At 46.5% G+C, this 9,321-nt stretch overlaps 1 non-coding gene across 1 annotated transcript; it reads right to left on the reverse strand.

Moving 5' to 3' along the window:
* Trnae-uuc (transfer RNA glutamic acid (anticodon UUC)) lies at nucleotides 1-72 on the reverse strand. The gene has a single exon. It is a non-coding gene; the product is annotated as a tRNA-Glu (tRNA).
* Between the last annotated feature and the right edge of the window lie 9,249 nt (nucleotides 73-9,321).

Here is a 9,321-nt window from a genome sequence, read left to right on the forward strand (position 1 = left end):
TTCCCACACCGGGAGTCGAACCCGGGCCGCCTGGGTGAAAACCAGGAATCCTAACCGCTAGACCATGTGGGAACTGATGCTAACAGCGCCTTCTTGAGGTAGCCACTTGTGAAGCTGCTGCAGGTAGCCTCAACTCTGCCTCCCGGCGGAAAGAGTGTCGGGTTCCTTAGGGGTTAAAGAAGCAGGGAGGTCAGGAGTGTGGGGAAAGGTGATTGCAGGTCGGGAAAGCGAAGTGATTACGGTTTGCTTGTGCTTAGCCTTAACTTCCTGCTCAACCTTCCAGGACGCATGCTCAGAGAACAGCGGCCTTAGCTGGCTCTGTTTTGGCTTTCAGCGAAGTTTTTGACCTCTGACGTCAGGAGGTTTCGCGCAACCCAAGTTGTCTCTGAAAGCCACCGTGACCCATTTGCCTGAGGTGCTGTCAGAGCTCCCGGGAACGCGCTGCCTAGGTAGAGGGGCCGGGAAACTGAGGGAAAAGCAGCTAGGCGAGAGCAGGGCTAGGGCAGGCGCGGCTCTCGCTTGCACCCGCAGCTCACTGACAGCGCCGAATCTGGTGTGCGTGCTAACCCGAAAAGAGCCCACATCCAGCAACGGTCTAAACGCGTGTTAGGGTTGGACAAGCCTCGTTCCAGAGAACCACCTTCCTTCCTTCCTTCCTTCCTTCCTTCCTTCCTTCCTTCCTTCCTTCCTTCCTTCCTTCCTTCCTTCCTCCTTTGGTCTGGTACATATTAATTTGGTTAAGCCAATAATTGAAAGAAAACGAAACAAAACTTCTTCGCGCTCACACCTCTAGGCTTAATAAAGTGCACCACAACGTATTTTGAATAGTTGCTTGTCTCTGGGGCGCTTAACCATTTGCTGACTCAGAGACTCAGCGTCTCTCTGTTATGCGAGGTCTTTTGTGATAACTTATGGAACAGAGCGTTATTAAATTACCACACTCCCTTGCATCAGAGACGGTGTATTTTGGGCACTGAAATAATCACACTGCAGAGCAGAGGGAGTTTCTGATGGCCGAGCTTCGATGCTTATTCAGAGAAGCGCGTCTCCCACCCCAGGCTTCTGCTGTGTTGGTTTCTAAACCCCCGGGTACTTGGCTTTGGCCGAATCAAGGAATGGAATAACAGAAGAGAAGATAACTAGGTGACTAGTGTCCGCCACGGACCTCTTGTGTTCCAAGTACCTGGCGCCAGTTAAAAATTCGTCTCTGGGCCCCATTTAGAAAACCAGAGTCCCTGGTGGAGACGCTTAGGAATTCTGATTTTCTGCCAGCGTCTCAGGCAATCGTGAACTATGTGAACTACCACTGTTTACCATCAGGCTTAACCTTTGTTATTGTAAGGATGGGAGAGCATGTAGATTCACACATACACGAATCTTGCACCTGTAAAGGCGTCTGATACAGAAATCTGGCGTCTGTTGCCGTCGGCTGGCTTGTTAGCAGAACTGTTTATATCTTATCTAGTGAGGCAGGGCTAGCTATTGTAGTAGCCAACGATGGAGTAGGTGAGTAGGTGTTAACAAAACGTAGGTAAATTTAAAAACAACATCTCTCGTGATACCTGTTTTTTCTTCCTTCTTGCCATCGGTCACCCCACAATAGAATTTGAAGATGCAAAGATCCTTGAAAGATTTGACGCAGTGTCACAAAACTGCCAGAAGGGAGCAGCAGAGAGCTACCAAATGGCTCCTAGAGGCCGTGAGACCCGCGGTCATCAATCAGGCAGATGTTCGCTTTGCTGCAAAGAGCTGGCTGACTACCTGGGGAGTGTTTGCAAAGAACACTTTTACCTAAGCAGCTCCAACCCCGGAGAGCTGCGGCTGAGGGCAGGCAGCTGTCTCTCTGGAGGAAAGACAGTGCCCTGCATGTGGGCGGAGAAAAGGGGCCGCAGTCAGGGATGCCAGCTGGCAAGTCAGGAGCCGGGTCCTGCGTGAGTGCTAAGAGCCTGGTTATCAGGCAGCTCAGGGAGTCCCAGGCTCTTCCCAGGTAGCTATCAGGATTCAGTGTTCCTTCCAGTGGTCCATTGCTGTGGTAGGAGCAGGAAGCGGTGAGCTACCGCCAATGAAACATATAATTAAACTATGATTATGGGAAAGCCTAGAACCCAACTCCTCATTGAGAAACCCCATGGCAGTGAGCTCTTCCAGCTCTTTTTGAAAAAAAAGAAAAAATGCCTTTGCATTAGAAAAAAAAAAATGAACTTAAGGAATACAAGACAGCGTGTGATTAAATACTGCAATTACGGTACGATCGATACTTGCTCTAGAAGTTTCTTGTGAAAGGTGAGATCAATGGAGGCTTCTTTAAGGAAGTGAAATTTGATCCGAGCCTTAATGGATGAGGATGGTTCAGGAAGGCCAGGAGAACATGCAGTGCTCCCAGTGGGTAGCCAAGAGGGTGCCGTGAGTGTAACGCACTGGGGGAAAAACCCACTTTCTGGCTGTTAGCAAGCTGTGTTTTCCCTGGATGTTCCCGCGTGTTCCGAAGAACACAGTCCACTTTCTTTAAACACGGAGTGTGTCATTTAACCTCGAGGAGGTAAAGACGGACGCCGCACCCTCCAGACACAGTCAGTGGCCCACAGTGAGAGAGTTTGCAGGGCACACAGGCTCCGTCCTTCCCTGTAGCCGGCCAGGGCACTGTGGCGTTGAAACTGTGAATAGGAGTGGTTTGTCCAGTTTCTGTCTGGATAAATAAGGAGGTACCTAGATCTTTATGGTGATGATTGAGGGGCTAGCCGAGAGCTCCGCAGTGAGAGCCAGGCACAGTTATTAACCAGGCAGTCATACAACGAAGGGCACAAGACTTCTAACTACTTCTAACTGCTCATGGGCTTGTAATCGAGACTCATGATCGTGGCCCGGGGTCGGGGGTAGTTATGACTCAAGGTATAGACTTTCTTTGTGTATCATATCTCTCCGGGTATGGTCACTTTCTGCTTTTTATACACAATCACCCATACTTTTTTTTTTTTTCCCTCTCCCATTCTTGTGCTTTCTTACACCATTGTCTAAACTAGCATGTCCTTTTTTCAAGTAATTTTTGTAAAAGGCTTCCTACTTCCCCAGGAAGTAGGGTACATTAGTTTGTATTTGGGTTGGAGACACAACAGCTCTTTTTTTTTTTTTTTTTTTTCTGTTTTAACTTTTTTCTTGTTTTGGGTACATGTGTGTATGTGCATGTATGTTCGTGTGTGAGGCTGTACTCTCTAGTGTATACAGATGTACCTGCGTGTATGTGCATTCATGTGGAGGCCAGAGGATGGCCTTGGGGTGTCATTGCTCAGGAACTGTCCACCTCATCTTTGGGGACAGAGTTTTTCATTGGCCTGAAGCTCTTTGGTTAGGCTGGGCTGGCCGGCCGAGGAGCCCCACGGATCTGCCTGTCTCTGCCTCCCCGACACTTGTGTTAGAAAGCTGGCCACCACTGTGTTTGTTTTTTTAATGTGAGCTCTGGGGATTGCACTCAGGTACTTGTGCTTGCAAGGCAAACACTTTGCTGACAGAACCATCTCTTATTTCTTCGCCTTCCTCCCTTCCTTCTTCCTCCTCCCCCTCTCCTCCTCATTCCCTTCTAGTCCCTCTTCCTCTTTTCTTCCTCCCTTCCTCCTCTTTTTCCTCCTTCCCCTTTCCCCTTCTCTTCCCTTCCTCATCCCTTTTCTCCACTTTTCCTCCTTCTACCTCTTCCCCCTTTTCTCTTTCCCTTCTTTTCTCCTCCTCCTTTCCCATCCTCTTCCTATTATCTGAGCAAAATGCTTTCCTGCTGGTCACAGTTGGTCTCTGTGGCAAGGATTCTCATGGGAATGGAAATGAGGTTAAAGGTGGGAGTCAGGAAGCACACGTCCATTACCATGGGATGGAGTATGGGAATATGGGAGACATCACAGAAATCCTGAGAAATCCTCTCCACTCTCTGAGGCGTTCTTACGAAGAGGCACGGCTGTAATGTCAGAATTTTTAACCCCTCCCCCTCCTCTCTGTAGGCATTTTATGGCAACGCCATCTCTCTCTCTGCTGTGTATCAAAAGGAGAGCTATAAAGCCTATTTGTGAATCCTTTTGGCAGCTCAAATCACTTCCCATTTGGGACCCAAGAGAAAGCACGTTGCTCATTGGACAGTGCCCGCATCATACCAGGGTGGTTCTCGGATAACACCTCTGCATTTCTCCCTGACAGCGTGAGTTTGCAGAGAGCTCAGAGGTAGTATTATTTAATTACCCAGTGTCTGCTAGTGGGATATGCATTCTTTTAAGAAGGTATTTATTTCCCTCAGACATTTGTCAGTGTGTCAGGACATCCATAAAAGTATTGGAGGAAGAGAAAAGAGAAATTACATCTAATTACCACAAAACAAGGGGGAATTTAGATGTGAAGAAATTAATTCCTTTCCAGTGCTCACTATCCCCACATGAGAATGGTTACTAGTTACAAATCTGCAGTCACGGTTAAGGCCAGCTTCACTGAAATTAGGCTGTTAGGGTCCAGAAGACGCTGAGAGAAAGACTGCAGACTCAAGGGGCATGCAAGCAACAAAAGGCGTTTCAGAAGACCAGCATGCTGGGGCCGAACCCAGGCAGAATGGCGACCCCCAGAAAGCAGGAGAGCTCTATTAAAGGTCGAGTAGGGGAATTTCAGGACTGTTAGGTCATCTTTATTGTGGATTGGCACAGGTCAAAAGCAAGGGTACGAGCACAATTGGCTATGGCTGTCTAGGGCTTGATTAAGGGCTGGGGGCTCTCTAAACCGGTTCAAACCTGCCCAAACAGGTGGGTGCCAGGGAAGTCTCAAGAGTCAACCCCTGACTGGCTTATGTCCAGGTGGTCAGTGGGCTGCATTCCTGAAGATAAGGCTGCCCAGCACAGATGCCCCACCCTGAGATAAGACATCTTCCCATTTTTTTGTGGTTACCTCCAGGCTATTCCTTGGTAGGGGGTTTTATTGTCTTATTCCCGGAATTGGTGACCTATGGCCTGGTTACTGGGACTGATGACTTTTGGGGGGGGGGGGTGGTCAGGCCTGGTCTTCTCAAGGCCAGCAAGCTTAATTATCTTTATAGGACTTTTCAACTTTTCTTTTGAGTAGAGCACGCACTCATTTCTTGTCACCAGCCATTGTGTGTCTTTAAAGTGGTGTTGTTGGTAGAGGTGTGGCTGTGTGGCCTTGCCTGAAGTGCTGGGGTGGGATTCTTGGGCCACACATGGTTTTTCTGGAACCGTCTGGTGCTAGTTGCAGAGGGGTTGTGCTGCGGTGCTGTGTGGCTTGGAGAAGTTCAAGGTCAATAAGTTCCACCTGGGGAAGAGTTCAGCTGGCTCATGATTACTGTTGACATCTTCTGCATTTGTGCCTGGTTGTCTGGTCTCTCTGGCTGCACTAGTTATCTTTGTTAACTCAGTTACTGGGTCCCTGTGGTGTAGTGGGAGCACCACTCTGTATTTGCCTAGGTGAGGCTCCCCTCGTTTCCTCTACCCCTTCTCAACACACTGATGATGTCCGGTCGGAAGTGTAAAGAAGGAAGTGCGAGGTTCATCTTACTGCCCTCTACCTCTTCGTCCGTTCTGCTGATCCACAGTGTAGGTGGGAGTTCGTTTTTCACTTGCTCAGCATTGAAATTTCTTCTGCCCGAGGTCAGAGAGCCTCATGGCCAGCCACCAATACCCAAAAGTAATCTGCAATGGTGTCTCACTGAACATATGGTCCCTATATGAACAGAGGCGTCATCTGGGGATTCATAAGAAACAATTTCTCAGGCTCTACCTGGTCCTCATGGATCAGAATCTGTGTTTTTGAACAAGGCCCCAGATGACTTATATGCACATGGAGATTTGGGGAGCACAGAGGTAAAGGAACAAGTATGATTAGCTGAATTAGGCTTAGCTCTACTAAGTTGGAGAGTTAAAGAGATTTAGGAAATCCCCTTTCTCCCAGAAAAAGCTTGCTTCTATAAGCCATTAAATTGCTACAAGATCCCATTTTTGGGCCCATGAAGCTGAATATTAACAGTTTTTCGCTTTATATTCTCGGTACATCCACCAATTCCTTGCTCATGGGAGATAAATGTTTCAGGTCGGCCCTGACAAGTTCAATGTGAGGAAATAAGGGATAAAATTATTTGCTCATGATAAAATTATTTGTTTTACATTTGGAAAATAAAGGGAAGAAACAATGAGGGAAGAGACGGGGAAAACCAGGTTCACGACTTATAACTTGTTCTATTAGATTTTTTTTTCTTGTTCATCTTTACCACAGCACTAGGAAACTTCTAAGTAGGCAGCATAGTTAATTGATTTGTGTTGCTACATCTCATACCTCTTAAAGTGTGTTTAAATGTTCTGTAAAGTAGGACCATTGCACTGAAAAATTCGTTTTGAAAATGCTGCGAACCTACAGAATCCTCTTGCAAACACACAACAGACATTGTCATGAAGGGCTTGTGAAGTCCTGCCAAGAAATCCCTCTAGCTTGTCTAACATAGTCTCTTGTGCTAACCTCTAGCACACCATAGAACCTGTGTACAAATTTCAGAATATTCTAATCTACACTCAATCATATTCAGGTCAGATTCAACTCAGGTCATCAAGCTTGTATAGCAAGTGCCTTTCCCTGCTGAGCCATCTTGCCAGCCCATGGCTTTTTATAATTGATATACAGGGATGTTTTAAGCCACTGCAAATGCACTTAAAATATTGTATGTTTCTCCTAGGATGGTGGAAATGCCTGGGAGTCTGTGAGGGTGACCCCTAGCCAAGACTCCTGGCAATGGAGAATATGGAACCTGAACTGGCCATCTCCTGTCACCAGAAAGGACTTCCAGTATAAGGACAGGGACACCAACCTAGCCACAAAATCTGAGGCCCACAATTTCTCGTGCCAACATGATGTGCAGGGGTAAAGATAGAGCAGAAATTGAAGGCATGGCAACTAATGACTGGTCCAGCTTGAGACCCATGCCAGTAGAGAGACCCTATTAATAATATTCTTGTATACTTCCAGACAGGCACCTAGCATAACTGTCATCTGAGAGGCCTCACCCAGAAACTGATGGAAACAGATGCAGAGACCCACAGCTAAACATTAGGCAGTGCTTGGAGAATTCCATGAAAGAAGGAGGAAGGATGGAAGGAGCCAGAGAGGTGAAGGAAACCATAAGAAAACACACAGAATCAACTAACCTGGGCCCATAGGGGCCCACAGAGATGGAACCAGCAACCAGAGAGCATACTTGGGAGGGACCTAGGCCCTTGGCACATAGGTAACAGATGTGCTTCATGTGGGATCTTTAACAGCAGGAGCAGGAGCTGTCTCTGGCTCTGTTGTCCTCCTTTGGATCGTTTCCCCTAACTGGGCTGCCTTGCCTAGTCACGGTAGGAGACCTTGAGCCTAGATCTATTGCAACTTGACATGCTAAGGTGGGTTGATATCTATGGGAGGCCTCCCTTTTTCTGAGCCTTTTCTGAGGAGAAATGGAGGATGGTAGGAAAGGGAGGGAAGGGAGAGGGACTGGAAGGAGAGGAGGGAGGGGATGTTACAATTGGCATGTAAAAATAAGTAAATCCCCTCCACAAACCATGCACAAACCTACGATACAAGGTTCTAAACTCTCATGTCCTTCATTTATGTTACATCTCTTCAACTTTTTCTTTTTTACAGACAGGACAAAAAAAACTTTGATGCTGATGTTGGTAAATTGGACCCATAATAAATTCGCCTTTACTCTTCAGCATCCCGTGTTCATTTTTGAATTTTCTAGAAAAGACAGAATGCTAAGGAAAATGGGTAAGTAAAATGAATTGCAGCAAATTAAGTGTTATGACTTGTTTACTTGCAAAAAAAGAAAGTACATTACATTTGCAAGGTCAAGGCTAGAGAGACAGCTCAGGTGGGAAAGCCCTTTTGCTATGCAAGCATGATGCTCTGAGTGTGGCCCCCAGATCTGATGTAAAATAAAATAAAAAAATTCTGCGAATGGCAGGTCACACTTATAATCTCAGAGCTGGGCAGGGGCAGAGCTAGGAAGGTGCCTGGGGCACACTGGACAGCAAGCTTATCCTACTTGTTGAGCTCCAGGCCAATGAGACCTTGTTTTAAAAGCAAGGTAGAGGGCAACTTCGAAACAGCAGCTGGGGTCCACTTCCAGCCTCGATCCTGCCCCCTTTACAGGCACCAGCACACACAGGAGCACACACATATCCATACACACATACCTGCTCAATTTGTGAGGTCCTTGAAGCTGAGACTTAAGTCACTGCTGCGTTGTTTGTGTGTTGCAGAGATAGTCCACCCTCCTACCGTTCTGGCAGGATCTCAGGCGAAAGCACAGATAGAACTCTTCCCCAGGGAAACCCACCCTGCTTACGCGAGAGCCTTCCTGGGTTTCTGTGCAGTTGGACATTTACTGGCCTCACGCTCTAAATGTGGCCCAGGTTCTTTTCATTTTGTAACTCCTGTAAGTTTTGTGTTAGTACCTCTTCTGATGGATTGATGGCAGGTGATGCGTTGGAGCAAGCTGGAAGAGTTGCACACGAAATCTTGCCTGCTGGTCACGATCCATTTTTGCTGTTGGATTTGCTAGATTGCCCATCACCTAATTCTAAAACTCTCCTAAAAAATAGCCAGTATGACAGCAGAGACTTGGTCTCCACCAGCACAGGGCTGAATTCTCAGACTTGCAAAGACAAAAATGCCCTTGGAACAAAAATGCCTCTGTCCCTTAGCATTACAGTGAGTGAAGCTTCTTTTTTCTCCAGAGGACAGAGTAGCATGAGGGATGGAAGCAGAGAATCTTGGCTGCTGGTATTAAAAACCTCTTTCTTCAGTTCTATCCTACTGTCTCTCTTCAACTATGAAACACAGTAGTTAGATACTTTTCTGTCTGATTTTTTTTTTCTCCTCAGACTGTGTGTACCTTTGAATCTTCTCATTTTGATGCCTAATGAGGAGACTGGGTTCAACCTCATCTGATGGTATTCTTGAGGTCTGCAAGGGAAAATTATCAAAGGCCACAGTCTCAATTTGAAGAGAGCATCTTTCCAAAGCAGAATCTGAGGATTGTTTTCTTTGAATTAGTTCTTGGGAGGAACAAGAATGAGATGGAGTCTATTGACTGTGTTAAAGGCTTTGAGTGACCCAAACACAAATCCGATAGATTGTCATGATTGCTTCTTGACTACAGTTTCATAAAAGTAACTCATGTGAGCCTGTTAGCAGGGATGAGTTTTCAAAAGCAATTTATATCCATATCTTATCTATCTGTCTATCTAATCTATCTATCTATCTAATCTATCTATCTATCTATCTATCTATCTATCTATCTATCTATCTATC

Source organism: Psammomys obesus, unplaced genomic scaffold (assembly GCF_907164565.1).
Source record: "Psammomys obesus unplaced genomic scaffold, mPsaObe1.curated_primary_1811, whole genome shotgun sequence".
Lineage (NCBI taxonomy): Eukaryota > Metazoa > Chordata > Mammalia > Rodentia > Muridae > Psammomys > Psammomys obesus.